Source organism: Amblyomma americanum, chromosome 1, assembly GCF_052857255.1.
Source record: "Amblyomma americanum isolate KBUSLIRL-KWMA chromosome 1, ASM5285725v1, whole genome shotgun sequence".
NCBI classification, from domain to species: Eukaryota; Metazoa; Arthropoda; class Arachnida; order Ixodida; family Ixodidae; genus Amblyomma; species Amblyomma americanum.
Window position 1 is genome coordinate 546,095,645 of NC_135497.1, and position 15,562 is coordinate 546,111,206.

The following is a 15,562-nucleotide window of genomic DNA, read 5'->3' on the forward strand; positions in this document are numbered from 1 at the left end:
GAAGAGATGCATTGAACATCCGCAGGACTACGTTGGACGCAAGTGCCTCTTTGATCTTTCGAAAACTGGAGTCTACCTCGCCAGACCAAACAAATCGTTGCCCCTTTCGAAGCAGAACGCGCATCGGTTCAACCATATCGGCAAAGTTGGGAACCAACCTAGAGTAGTATTCGACCAGTCCCAGGAACGATCGAAGGCTGGCTGTATTGGTGGGTGCCGGTGTATCCTTGATGGAAGCAACCTTTTCCTCCAGCGTAACAATACCACTTGCTGTGATCCTGTGACCCAAAAATGAAAGTTCCTGCGTATCGAAGATACATTTGCTGTTCAGTTTGAGTCCTGCCTCTTTAATGCGTTTAAGTACTGCTGCAAGGTTATCTATGTGCTCCTGCCGGCCCCGCCCGAAGACTATAATGTCATCTATATAGAAGAGCACGCCCTTACATCCTTGCAGGACTTTGGACATCATACTCTGAAATGCAGAAGGCGCGGAAGCCAGTCCGAAGCACACTCGTTTAAAACGAAAGAGGCCTTCGTGAGTTATAAATGCGGTCAAATCGCGACTCGCAGGGTGAAGCATGACCTGGTGGTAAGCTGATGCGAGGTCTAGCTTAGCAAAATTTGTAGCGCCCACTGAACTATGCAATAGCTCTTCTGTGTGAGGAAGGGGAAAGCTGTCTGTTACGACAGCTTTGTTTGCTTGTCGAAGGTCTACACAGAGGCGAATACCTCCCTCTTTCTTCTTAACGAAGTTTGGATTGCACTGGCTGCACCGTGGATCGCGTTTTGGCGTGATGCACAAAACCTTTCGCGAGGCCAAGGCCTGGATCGAAAAGAGATCCAAACTCGCCAACTAATTCCTTTGGGAGGTTAATATCCTGCACGGCTTTCGTCGGGTCAGGGCGCTGTTCCCTTCGAAAATTAGAAGTTAGCGTCGTTTCAAGGCATTGCAGAGATGACCCATCAATCTGTAGACCGAGGGCCTTGATGGCATCGATACCCAAGAGTGAGGTGCCTTGTTCTACGACGTAGAAAAGAAGGCTTGTTGTGCTAGCTTTGTACGCAACGTCAGCGAAGAAACAGCCACGAACCGGAATTGGCTGTTTTGAATAGTCCAGTAACCGAACAGTCGGGGCCAAAAGTACTTGGCCTTCAAAATACTGCTTAAAAAGATCGTGTGCAACAATGGAAACTGACGACCCAGAATCTACAAGGAAAGTTATGTCCGCACGGTCAATCGAAACTGTGACGTGAACAGCGGAGCGAGCGGCCGTCGTCACAGCCAGAATGCTCAAAACTTCCTCGCTAGGAGAGTCTTGGCTGTCTACCTCACGCACCGGAGCGGAGCCTCGTTTCTGGCAAACAAAGCGGAAGTGACCCATGACACCGCAATGGTGACAATGCTTGCTTTTGGCTGGACAGCGAACTGATGCTGCATTGTGCTGGGATGAACCGCAGTGGTAACAATGAGACTGGCGGTTGTGCGACCGCTTCGAGCTCTCGTCGGATTCTGGTGTACGCGTAGGTGTATTTCCACGAGTATTTATGCGTCAAACATCTACAGAAGGAAATTCTTGCAGATCATTGTACGCCTGCTTAAACTGCCTTGCCAGTAGTACTGCTCTAGCGAACGAGAGAGACGATCCTTCAAGCAGAAGACGCTCGCGCAAGCTCCGAGACGAAATACCAGCAACGAACTGGTCACGCAGCGAATCTTCTTCGACAGGAAAAGAGCATGTAGCAGAAAGCTCCCGCAATGCAGTGATGTACTCATTCACTGATTCACCAGCTTGCTGAACTCGCCTACTGACACGATGCCGTTCGGCAACAACATTGCTTGTTGCCGAAAAATGAGCGTGCAGAGCGGCGACTGAGATATCGTACGACGATACTTCAGGCCTTGTGTCGCCTGTGCCCTTGCTATCTTCCGACGTTTTCTCAGTAGCAGTTTGCTCACCGAGCTTGACGTTGTCCAACGATGGAAGTGGTAATGTGTAAAATATGCGCTGACCTTCTACGCCGAGGCTGTGAAGAAGTAGTGCTTTGCGACGATCCGGCGTGCAGTCAGAGGCCCCCGAAGCAAGCAGGTAGTTCTCGAAGATGCGGAACCATTGCGGCCACGCAACAGCAGGTCGACCAGGCACAGGCAGGAACGGGGGCGGCGGCGCGAGTCCAGAAATGCTCATGGCGCCGGAAAGCAAGCGGCGAAAGTCACGCCCCCCGAAATGATCCCATCCTCGTCGCCAATGTTGTAGCGGCGGGTGCCGCCCAAGTACACGAACTGCTAGCAACCAAAACCATCCCGGGTTGTTGCCACATACAGTCATATATATACACATAGCGACACTGGTGCCTCTGGCGGCAGGTGATCCCCAAACCGGAACCGAAACCACATATACAACATCTTCCTTACCAACATCGCATCACCCATGGGCTGAAAAATGTGGCAAGTCGTTATGAAGTTAATGTAGCTATTTCAGCTCCCATCAAACTAAAACAGTTATGTCCGGCGATCCAAAGGGAGAGGGAACCGTCGGAAAAAACGAAAGGTTGTTGCACCGCGCACAGAGACAAGATCGTCGCTTGTCGCAAAGGGGTTGTGTAACAGGTTCCACTCTCCTGCGGAGCCCGCTGCATTGGACAGACAGGACGGTGCTTAAATAAAAGGTTGCAAGAGCACAGAAACAATCCTGACAACAACAATGAAATTCAATATTTGGTGAGCCACTGTAAAAAGTGTGAAATGATGAAAAAGAAAAAATGCACAGCCATGTGGCGTAGCACAAAGGTGTTGTACACGCACTGTGATCAAACCACGCGAGAAATCATGGAAGCATTCTATATCAGTCAAGAGCCAAAGTGTGTCAGCAAACCGTCCGTCACTCTTAATGACCAAGAGATAGCTTTTCTTGGTGGCCTTTGAGCGTCGCGTGCTTCTCTGCCTCATGTTTTATCTCTTTTAGCGTATCATGCATGATGTACTCTGTGTATGTATCTCCCTTTATAAGCACCAGGTATTGCTAATAAAAGCTTAGTTGAGAGTCAGCGCTGGTCCCGTGTCCTTCTTGTTCTTGTCCGACGTTGTTCGCGCTGTTTTACAAAAGATTATTAAAGTTTTGTAGTGGTGACACTGAACAACAGAAGCCAGAAGCATGTTTAAAACTGCAAAATAGATGCAATATTACCGTTAGGACCCTGATAAACAATAAGAAAGCACAGCACTTTGAGTGAAGAGAGAATTTCATAATCTGGGATAATTAGAGTGAATGTTTCAAGCAATTGCCCTTCTGTGTCGTCTCTGCGCAATAATGCAACACCACCGCCGCGAACATGTTGTCTATTTGCTTAATGTGTGGTATAACCGTTAAACCTGAAAACATCAGACTCACATGTGCTCCGCGTCTCAGTGAACATTACTGGAAAAATTCACAAAAAACTGCCAAAAATTATTCTAAATAAAATACAATGTTTTTCACTGTAGTAAAATGAATATATTTGTGAGAGGTCGCCGAAAACCTTGACGCAGCTTGATTCACATCACTAGACAAATAATAGCGAGTCTCATTCATCACGCTATCTTTAAACACAAAAGAAGAACGAACCGAGCGCCAGTTACAGGTTATCGAGTTTGTTTTTACTCCTAATAAGAATTGAAACTGCCCCACTGGTCTTTCGAGCGAGAACTTTTCCGTTCATGTACCAGACAAAAGCATATCCTTTTTCATTTGCCTTATCTTTCGCAGCTCGAAGAGGTGCTCTGTGGTAATGAGTTAGATTTTCCTGAATGAAAACTTTCGGTTCACTCTCCTTTAGCGCATTGTTTTTCTGCAGCCACAAGTCCTTTGTCTGTGGCTTGATAAAGCTGATAATTATTCAGGGAACTTTATCTCGCCTCACCGGCAGTCGGTGAGCTCATGAAACGTCGTCGTCAGTGAGCAGAAGGACTTGAATCGTGTCGGCAGCATGATTTAGTGACTACAATATGTTCTCGCCCGCGACAACAGGAACACCATGTACTTTCAGATAAAGCCGCCGACTGCAAAATTCTAGGTCGTTTACTTGTTGCTGAAACTCACCTTGTACTGCAGTTTGAACTAGGTTCTTTTCTTCTAGCTCGGTCACCTGCTTTCTTAGAGCCTTTTTGTCAGTGTCCTGTAGGATTATCTTTTGTTCAAACTCATCAAACTTCCACGACATCAATTTTACTGATTTTTACATGTCACAATTTTTTTTTCGACAAGAATAGACAGGCTTTTTAGCTTTTGATTGATGGCCTCGAGAGCATCGGTTTCCACTTCGCTGCGAGCAACGCGCGCTCCAGCACTTTTGCATGTGGGGCATCTCGAGGACGCTTTGGCGGTTTCTGTTTTTGCTTTGAATGATATCATGGTTACGCCAGCGCACTTGCGCAAGTGGTATTCGAAGGACACTCGGAGCATTGCACCGGCCCTTCGTCTGTGTGAACGGGTAGCTGACTTGAGAGGAAAGTAAAAAAACATAGCTAACAGAAAATTTGAACACAACAGAAAGCAAACTCTAAGAAAAATAACACGAACAAAACATGACTACGTGGCTATGGCAGCAGCAGCAACAGCATTGTGGGTAGATTCTTCATAAAATCACAAACGTGCTTTGAACACCAGCCTGCAACTTCCTACGAACAGCAACCTGCAACTGCATGTGTGACTGAATTCTTCTCCAACGCGTGTCCATGTTTTTGACGTGAAAAAAGCTGAATACATTAACTTTCCATTTCATCTCATTAATTTGTATCCCATTCTCCCCTCGAGCAATGATTTGCCCTGTCCTTCATTGCGGTTTAAAGTGAATCAGAACATTGAAAAGCAGTGCCCTCACTGTATTATGGCATAAATTGCGTTCGGTTTCGGAGGAACAGTTCCGAAGGCAGAAAAGTATCTCTGGACGTTCCATTCACAGAGGCGGAGTGGTGCATTGCCTTTTGTTGCTTTTGCTCCATAAAACCCAATATAACTAACTCAGGCGGAAAATTATTTATGGACGTAGCTTGAAAAGTATCTATAAGCATATTTTCATTAAAGCTGCTATTATTTTGCGATTATTATTCGATGTTCGAGTAATGTATCATTAGCTGGTTACAGTGCTCTCTGAGGCGGTAAATAACCGACATACAACTATTTCATCATGTTTTCATAAGCGTAATTGCTGTGGCTCGCTGCCTTCGAAATATTATCGATATCGCGGCATATCCTGGGATGAATCACCGAGGCATTGTCGCGATACGATTATATGATTTGTTAGAAAATCCTTACCGGCGCACATCGAATGCGACAACTTTGCGACATCGCGGCAGCTGTGCCCTGTTCAAGGCTCGATCGGCACCGCAAGGTTTGGGTGATGTGCGACAGCAACGTGCGAACTTTGATCTGCTTCCGCTCTACTCTTGGGAGTGGAAGTCCACATACTCACTCATTCACCTTCGCCCAGTGAACCTGACAAGCGCCGGTACAGCAAGAAGAGTTTAAGGCTAAACACAAGGCAGCATTTTTTCGGCGGCGCGTGAGCGTCTCGTCTATAGGTGTCGGCACTCGGTGCCCGCAGGAGGAGACCAAACACATGAGGGCATAAGAACTGATGTCTTAAGACAGGGGTGTGGACAGATCATGGATCATCATCATCATCAGTCTGAATACGCCCGCTGCACGTCAAATGCAACTCCCATGACTCACTCTCCAATTAACCCTGTCCTTTGCCGGCTGCGGCCACCGTATCCCCGCAAACTTCTTAATCTCATCCGCCCACCTAACTTTCTGCCCCCCCCCCCCCCCTCCTCCTCTGCTAAGGTCGCCTTCGCTTGGAATCCAATCCGGTACTCTTAAACACCAGCCTTTGCATTACATGCCCGGCCCAAGCCCAATTTCTTCCTCTTCATTTTGACTAGAATGTCATTAACCAGCGCTTGTTCCCTCACCCACTCGACCTGCTTCTGGTCTCTTAACGTTACACCTATCGTTTTTCTTTCCATAGTTCGCAGTGGTGTCCTTAACGTAAGCTGAACCCTTTCCTTAAGTCTCCACGTGGATAAAGCTACAAATTATCCCCTGTCCGTAGCTAATCGTCCTATTCAGTGGTGAGGGGAACCTGCAGCTGGGAAGGAGGACAGAAGGGGCGCCTGTGTTGTCACAGCAGCGGGGATTATTTCGAAGTCACAGCCAAGGTGCGGCTTGTCATTGGTCCCGACTAACCCACCTACAACGTATTTCCAGCGCCAACGCCGAGATCTGCCCTCGTCAAGTATCTGCGACTGCTTACACTGGCTTGCTCCAAGCGCCAGAATTTCGCCACCGGAGACGCCAGTAGCCGAGATGCTGACGCGATGCCTAAGAAACGCTGCCTTGTGTTTCGGCCTTTACTTTCTTGTAGCTCTGAGGTTTGCCTAGGACAAATATAATACACATATAATCAAAGTGCTCCATCACGCTCATGCTGCCTACTAATATATTTATCGTACAGCCAGCGGTAAAATAAGGGGAGATGTGAGAACGCCGAAAAAACGCACCGCTGCGCCCTGTGACGGCGCGCTTCTGCTGTCTATAAGAAGCGTATCGCGGTAGCTTGGCTGGAAACGCCCGTTGGTCGACGGGATGTGCTCCTCAAGGCCGATTCACACAACGAACCGCTCGCCCGCTGACTAGGCGTCACGTGTCGTTGTACTTGCGCTCGAAAATGCCCCTGGACTGAACGGGCCAAATGGCCGCCAATATGTCTAACCACGGCTAGTCTCGAGAGGGGCGCGCGCGCTCTTCATAGCAGAAAAGCGCGCGCTCCTCTCGAGACTGGCCGTGGTCTAACATGCTAATCACTACTCCTGTCTTCACCTATGCAGGTTTCGTTGAGCGGATTAGGCATGGCCACGGTCATACGCCACGCTAGTTTACCGACATTGTTAACAAGGAGTGCACAGAAGGACCGGGAATGGGACATCAGGTGACGTCTGGTCCACGGGACAACGGCTTGTTAGTTTTTGGCATCGCAATACCGGAGTGTCCCTAGAGAACTTACAGAATCGCTAGCCGAACCAGCGTGCGCTACCAACTGTATGTCTTTCAAGCCATGGCGGCATGTCCGCCGTGGTCGTGATTCCCGTCGTGCACATCACTGTATGTGCGTGCCGAAGCTGGGCCGTTCCTGCGCGGTAGTCTGGTCGGCGATAGCAGGAGAAATGCAGAGTCATGAGAAAGCTGCCAACTACATAAGGGAAAGCTTTTGAGCACTTCATTTTGGTATTCTATAAGGGCAACACAAATTATCAGGCCGAATTTGTGGCGACCGCGTGGTTCTCGCTCCTCACAAAATCGCGCTAACAGACGAACGTTTTTACGGAATCTACCATGGAGAAGGCGAAGTGTTCCTGTGTCGCCGATGTCTGTGACAAACGGAAACGCGTTGGCACCAATCTTATCCATTAGTGCAGTTAAGGGCCTGGGCGACTTTGCCATTATTTAGCGGCAAAGCAGTACCGCGCTCGCCGGAGGCGACTCCGGTTGTCGCGCTTTTTAAGTGCCGTGTTGTTTGCCGGTAACTTCTTGGTAACAATCAGCAATGAATACGAGGAGTCGACGGTAAGTCGTGTTCTCAGTTGAGGATATGCAGCTATCTGTGGCGAGAAGGAGGAGCAAAATAAGCCGGGATGTGAATGTGTGCAACGCGATCGCACAAAGAGAAATATTCTTTCCAAGAGATTCGGCCTTGTGCATGGATAGATCGTTCAGAGTGCATTTTCGTCGAAGTAGTCCGACAAAAGTTTTGCGGGATCGATCGTATCGATACCCTCTCTCGGGGCCGTCAGTTTGCCTGGGCTAACCCTTCAAAGAATCTTGACAAAGCGGAGGTGGCGGAGGTAAACCAGTCTAGATCGTGTACGTGGGCGGATACCGCGACAACATGAACATGATAGTCGCCAAAACTCCGTCTGCTGTGTCGCCTTTTTTTTATTTGAGTTCCTATCACAGCTATCAGACATAATAAACTCGTTACCTAGCGAGGGCCTCGGGAGCTCTCACCTACGCAGGCATTCTGCTCAGGAGCCCACCACAAACAGGTGTTCACACGCAATTCGAACGACATACGTCGAAACACATGCCGACAGAAACTTAGAGAAGCAGAAATCAATTATCTTCATGGTGGGCCTAGGGGGACATAGTCTGTTGTTTAACTTTTTGAAACTTCACTTATTTTAGTAACGTTTGTTGCTGGTCTAGTTGGATATGCATCACATATCCATCACATATCATCACATATGCACCACATTCATCACATATTTTTGCTGATGAAATTAAAGAAATCACTTTATAACCGATTTAACTTGTAGCGCCTTATTTTGGCTGCGCCTATAGCACGGCCAAAGCGTGCCCGCGCAAGGAAGAAAATAATGAAGGTGCGGGGCCGTGGCACGTGAAGACACGGCTGGCTGTTCTATTCTTCCATGAATCCGAGTCAGGTGCTCGTTCTTTTGCTCCTAAGGCATAAGCCCGCAAACTTGCCAGTCTTTTTGTGTAACTATTAGATATGCATGAACTTATCATTTTATTTGACCACTAAAGCAGATAGGTTACAAACCTTGATTCTTTGCCGAGGATTTCTTCAGCCATAACTTTATCTTTAGGTAATTTCTGTAAACTCTAGTGCTCCTTCATTTAGACCGACAAATTATCTCTGTTCTGATCGTGTTTTTTTTTCAAGATATTAAAAGGACCCGTTCACGGCTGTCACAAAATTCGGCGTATCTTCGAAAAAAACCCGGCGCTGCGCGTAAGCTCACTCAGCTCGCCGTCGGGGCGCCAAAGTAAACATAGACACGCGCGGCGTCGATTCTTCTCGAATGTTGGATAAGTTTTTGCTGGTTGTTGACGGAAAGGGGGTAATTTTGTGTGCACTAAAGTGATACCCTCCCCCTTCGCTCCGGCGCTGATGAGCGTGCCGCGGATGACCTGGATTGTTCTAGAAGGCGGTTTCCGCGCGCGACCAATGGGGTCGCGCGCCCGGCGCAAGAAAGAGAAGGAGTTTTTGCGGTTGAAGCTGCGTGTATGTGCGCGCCTGCCTTGGCGCGAAGAACAAACAGACGCAATCCGCGCCTATAAATGAGGGGCTGCAACCGCCGTCTGTTAGCCCGAGCCGTCGTTCAAGTTTCCGAGAAGAGTGCCCGCTCGACTCCCGGGAGAACACCGCTCGCCCAGCCCGGACCAGCGAGTCAACGTGCGCCAGTCTGCGGATAGGACCCGTCGTGCTCCTCAAGTCGTCGGACTGTCGCAGTGCCTGGTGAACTAATTGTGTTTTGTTTATCTGTCTCTCCCTGTGTTAGTGCACTTTAGGTGCAAAGATTTTGTTGAATTGTTATCTCTCTCAAGTGTTACCTTGCACGTGTTGCATGGTATTGGTGGATCACTTCGTATGTGCTCGTACGAGTGATAGTGAAATCCTTTGTATCGTCTCTTCGCTGTATAAACTTAGTTTTGTTCTGTGAACCTTTGGCTCCGACCCATTCTTTGGCCTGCGACCGGCGAAAGCTGGACACCAAACGACCAACCCCTTGTCACTTGGTAGCTTGGCTCCGGCTGAGTTTGCCACGCCGAGTCGAGGGCGTCTCCTCTGTGACCGAGGCCGCTATCCCCACACGCTCTAAGGGTGTCTGAGAGCGCACGCAAAAGTGCGCGAAGTGGTGACAACGGCAAGTCCTTATTTATCTGTAGTCTGTGTAAATACTATTCGTGGAAAATTCACATCACACATTTATCCATTCCTTTCTGAAATCCTCAGAAGGAACCTATCTGCACCCTAGCCATGGTTGCGTTAGCCACAAATGATAACAATGCATCTGTTTCATAAAATAATGGCAAGGAATAGAGCCAAGGATCTGAGACGTGCAAGACAGCTATCACTTCACACCAATTTCCTTTTATGAGATGCTGTCCTGATGGCACTGTTCGTTTCTCATGTAAGGGCTACGGGGGGGGGGGGGGGGGGGGGAGATGTGATATAGAGGCCATGTGCCCCATAAAGCCTCAATATTTCATTAAAAAATTATGAGAATGACGAATGGCAGGTAGCTGACGCAGCTTGCCTTAAGACTATATAAAGGATGGCTTATGGGGGATTAACGCCCCAGAGTGACTCAGTTATGAGGGACGCCGTAGTGAAGGGCTTCGGAAATTTCTGCCACCTGGGATTCTTTAACGAACACTGACATCGCTCAGCACAATGAGCCTCTAGATTTTCGCCTCCATCGAAATTCGACCGCCGCGGCCGGGATCGAACACCCACCCGTCTTTCAGGTCAGCAGCCGGGCGTCATAACCACTAAGCCACCGCGGCAGAGCCCATGTAAATGAGGCCACTTCATCTTTTGCAGTTACGATTATTTTTGCTGTCTCGGTGTGCATTATGAGGCCACTGCATTCCGGGCACAGAAAGACTAGCGTCATTAAATGTACATGGCACAAGTCATGTCACAGTTCCTTCAGAAATTAAGGTGTTGGGCAATCCTAGTTGACACTCGTTTTCACACAGACAGTTCATAAACTAATAAATCGTGACATCACCGTCCGGCAGCTTAGTATATTTTGCATCCACATTGATAAATATTACATAAATTTACCCGAATGCATGTACATAGATTGTATGTTAGGGCCACACTCCGCGTGAGAGTTCAATCTGTACAGCACACAGTGAAACGCCTCCAGAATGAATGCCAATTTATAAGTTAAAGATTTTCTGTAACCACATGTCCACCACGCATTCTATTTGGTGAGCTTTGGTTTGGTTTAATGACTTCAGATTGACTTATCCTCTCAAGAAGGCTTCATGCCGCATTATGAAAGCCCATATCACTTCATTGCAACCCACATTTCATATCTCACCTAAATATTCAGCTTATTGCCTTCAAACCAGCTGCTGTTTGTACTCTATAGCTCTGCAAGGATTCACATGCACAATGTTTTTGTGCAGCTGCTCTGTAATTTATTCACTTGAGGTTTCACTGTGTGTGGATGTTCACCAGTGTTGTGTGGATACTGCTGGTGGAGATTGGTGTGCATATTGTAGGTTGGGCTTCAATGAGGGCGATAATGTTCTTCAAGTGATTGTGTGTGATATCTGTGAAGTACTGTTTGGAATGGCTGAGATAGACGAGTTCCATAAGACGGCAGTGTCAATATCCAACAATAAATTCCACATGGCACTTAGCGTGAACGCTTGTGTAGTTTATTTATCTACTCTGGTGTTTGATTCGAATGACATCAATGACACTGAATGGCACTGTTTCCTCCCGGCTGAAAACTGCGAGAGAGCAATGATATGCTTGGCACAGCTGTTTGCAATGAAAACTCGTGTGTCATTCTTCTGTGGTTTATAGTAAACCTACTTCATCTATACTGTCTGTGAGTATTTTTACTCATGAAAAAACAACATTCCTTCTCAGTGCAAGCTCATTATAATGATGCTGAGGTTGAGGCAGGAGAACACCGCTGTAAAAATTAAAAATTCAGAATTAATACTGATGTTTACGTGCACTCGAAGTGAAGGCATAAGGCATGAAGCGCAGCTCCCGTAGCAGTGCAAAGATTGTGGGTACATAGCAGCCAATGCTTAAGTTAATAGCACTGCCTGTTTGTGTGCCCCGCAGGGGGGCGTCTGCAGCTTGCAGGCGTCGGTGAGTGGCGACACCGCGGGTTCCCGAGCATCCGTAGTGACATCCCCACAAGGGTATGATGGTGAACCGTGCATCACCACGGACCCGAGCACCCACGCTTCGCCGTGCGTGGCATCTCCGTGTCCGGGGAAAAGGGGATCCTGGTGGTTGAGCCGACGCCGAGCATTTGGACCTTTAAGGCCCCTCAGCGGAGGCAACACACCACTTACGCCCCAGCTTCCTGTAGACGGCACCTCCGGCCTGACCCGACCGAGGGAAATCGGCAGTCGCCTTTTCCTGTCCTGTCCTTCATCTTTCACTTTCCTATCTCTTCCTTACAACTTTCCTGTCTGTCCCCTCCTCCTTTCTCGGCTTTTTCACTTTTCATAGGCGGCGACGGTTAACCAAGTGTGGCTGACAACCCTGTGTTATGCCGTATTAGGTTATAGTGGCGGTGTATAGATGGTGTGGGCAGGACTTTTTAAGGGCGCCTGTCCCATCCCCATGTTGGGCTCCGTGATGGGCGGCTAGCACCGCTGCCGAACACCAATCTTTTTTTATGGCTCCCCCCTTTCAAAACCTGATCGCTCTCATAAAAGAGTGCGGACCGAAGATATAACTATTCAATGTTTCAGGAAAACGAAGGAATAATTTCCAAAATTTCATCTCTTCCATAGTGAGGAAACAAAAAACTGCAAGAACTATGTCCCCATTCTTAGTCTCAGAATATCTGACTGATGCCATCGGTCCAGGCTACAAACTGTCAAAAATGCCCAATGGTGACCTACTATTTGAACTAAAAGACATCGTCCAATACTCCTAACTTCATAACCAAGTGCAAATTGGGGACAACATTGTGTCTATCACTGCACACCGATCCTTGAACACCGTCCGTGGTGTGATTTCTGAAAGATTTTATCCACCTCACTGAGGAAGAGATGCTGGAAGGCCTCAAGGACCAAAACGTCATAAACGTAAACCGTATAAAGATAAGAAAAGAGGCCAAAGAAATCCCAACGAAACACATAGTCCTGACATTCAACTGCAGCACACTTCCAGAGTCCATAGAAGCAGGCTATTTGAAATTAAATGTACGCCATTACATTCCAAATCCACGAAGGTGTTTAAATTGTCAAAGATATGGACACGGGTCACAGAGTTGTCGTGGCCACAAAACGTGCGCTAAATGTGCCTCAAAAGACCATGCTTCCGATAACTGTGAAGGAGCAGCATTTCGCTGCGCACACTGCGGATATGATCACCCAGCATATTCAAGGTCATGTCAAACATGAAAAAAATGAAAAAGATATCATTACAATGAAAACAGAACAAAACATCACATTCAAGGAAGCGAGACGACTCTTCCACGCGAAGAACACTTTCACCTTCTCTACAAAAACAACCTTTGCTGATGTGGTGCGCGGGGGCGGTGCGCCACACAGCACTCCGGCATCTGCCAAGGCCACGCTCAGTGAGCCTATGGCAGAGCCGCCCCCGCCCCAGGCAGAGACAGCGAAAGCTGCTCTGCCATCCACAAAGCAGGGAGATCCATCCAATGGGTCGGCTTCCCGCAAAACTTCCCCCCAACGGGGGAGGCCTAAAAATCATCCGCGGCTTCGCGGTCCTCTAGCACCTCTCTTGAGGGGATTTATATAACTCCCAGTCCGTCTGCTTTAAAGCGGCGGAACAGCTCTCTCGGGCGATAAAAAGGCAGACCCCTAATTACGGGCTCAGAAAAGTAAATTCCTTCTGCTCCATTCCCACTCAACAACACAAGCATGACTTTTGTGATTCAATGGAACTGTCGAGGATTACTGAGAAACTACAGTGACGTAACACATATTTTAGGGTCAATATTACCCACTGCTTTGTGCCTTCAGGAGACCAATCTTGGTCCGCAACATGTGAGTATCTTAAAACACTATAAAACTTATCGACGCGATCGCGAGCAGTCAAATAGGCTCTCGGGTGGTGTCGCAGTTGTCATTCAAAGCGGCGTCCCTGCTCAAGAAATTGAACTTAATACAAAACTTGAGGCAGTTGCAGTTAGCGTCGTTACCTACAAAATAATAACAGTATGTTCTGTATATCTTCCCCCGCACATCACATTAACAATCGAAGATTATGAAGGCCTGATTGGTCAACTGCTGGAGCCATATCTGGTGGTTGGCGATTTTAACGCTCACTCCCCATTTTGGGGAAGCGAACGATGTGACTCAAGGGGACAAATAATCGAAATTTTATCGTCTCAAATAATATCTGTCTTTTAAATACGGGAAAAGCCACTTATTGTTGCCCAAGCTCGGCAAAAATGAGCTTTCTCGATTTAACTTTCGCATCACCATCGCTTTTTAATGATTTTAAATGGGATGTTTTAAGTGACCCTCTGAGAAGTGATCACCTACCTACTATCACCAGCCTCTCATCTTCTACTCCAGTCATCCCCACCAAACCACGGCGCTGGAAACTTCACCTTGCCGACTGGTCACTTTTTACAGCAAGTGCCACACTAGAAAAAGAATTTTGTGAAGACCTCAGCATAGACGAAATTAATGAAAACTTTACCACATGCATAATATCGGCCGCTACACTAGCCATACCACAAACAACAGAACTCGTACACAAAAAAATATAAAGTATGGTGGACACAAGAATGCACATTGGCAAAAAAAACAACAACAAAATAAAGCTTGGGGATCTCTGCGTCGGTATCCCACAGCGGAGATTCGTTCGAATAAATGCCGAGAAATCCTCGTGGCAGAAATATGTGTCCTCAATAAACAGCTCAATAACCTCAAAAAAAAAATGTGGGAAAAGGTTCGTAGATTCAGTAGTGACCATACCCCTTTCACACTTCCTCTATTGACTACACCCGGTATACAAACATCATTAGAAGAACAGGCCAACAAACTGGGTGTGCATTTTGCTGAAGTTTCCAGTTCATTCAATTTCACAAACACGTTCCAGAAGTACAAAGCAATAGCAGAAAAACAAAAACTTCCATTTGCAGCAGGTATGCACGAGGACTACAATCAACCCATCACACTCCAGGAATTGAATAGGATATTATCTTCTGGTAAAAAGACAGCACCAGGCCCAGATAATGTGCATTACACTATGCTTGCCCATCTCTCCGAGGCTGCCGTGCAGGCATTGTTGAAATTCTTTAACAAAATATGGACAACTGGGAATATACCTGAGGAGTGGAAGAAAGCAATAATAGTACCTTTTCTGAAACCCGGAAAACCACCAACAAGTCCTAACAATTACAGACCGATAGCCCTCACCACCTGCATTGCTAAATCTTTCGAAAGCATAATAAACATTAGACTGACCATCACACTTGAATCTCGTTGACTCTTAGATGTACATCAATGTGGATTTAAGAAAGCCTCCTCGAGCACTGATCACCTTGTCCGCCTAGAAAACACCATCCGGGAGGCGTTCATCCACAAACAGCACTGTATCGGCGTCTTCTTCGATTTGGAGAAGGCCTATGATACCACGTGGAAGTTCGGCATCCTCCATGACCTAGCAGAGCTAGGGATCCGCGGCAGGATGCTGAACTGCTTGAACGACTTCCTGACTAACCACACATTCAGAGTCCGTCTAGGAGCAACTCTGACAATGACATTCACCCAAGAGAATGGCGTACCCCAGGGATGCATTTTAAGTACGACACTCTTCATAGTAAAAATGAATTCCTTGGCCAAAGTAATACCCAAGTCCGTAATGTATTCAGTTTATTTAGAGGACCTACAGATAGCATACACTTCTCCAGCATACTGTCCTGCGAGAGACAAATACAAATCACACTAAATAAACTGGCTGCTTGGGCAGAGCAAAATGGATTCAAGTTCTCCCTTCAAAAAACAGTAGCTGTTCTGTTCTCATTACG

The 15,562-nt window shown here is 47.3% G+C and overlaps 1 long non-coding RNA gene across 1 annotated transcript in view; it reads right to left on the reverse strand.

Annotated features, from left to right (window-relative positions):
- LOC144108020 (uncharacterized) overlaps positions 1-15,562 on the reverse strand; it is a 54,722-nt gene that overhangs the window by 8,699 nt on the left and 30,461 nt on the right. Inside the window, exon 2 of the long non-coding RNA XR_013309461.1 lies at positions 14,070-14,173. This is a non-coding gene — a long non-coding RNA (uncharacterized LOC144108020). The remainder of the gene's footprint in view (positions 1-14,069; positions 14,174-15,562) is intronic.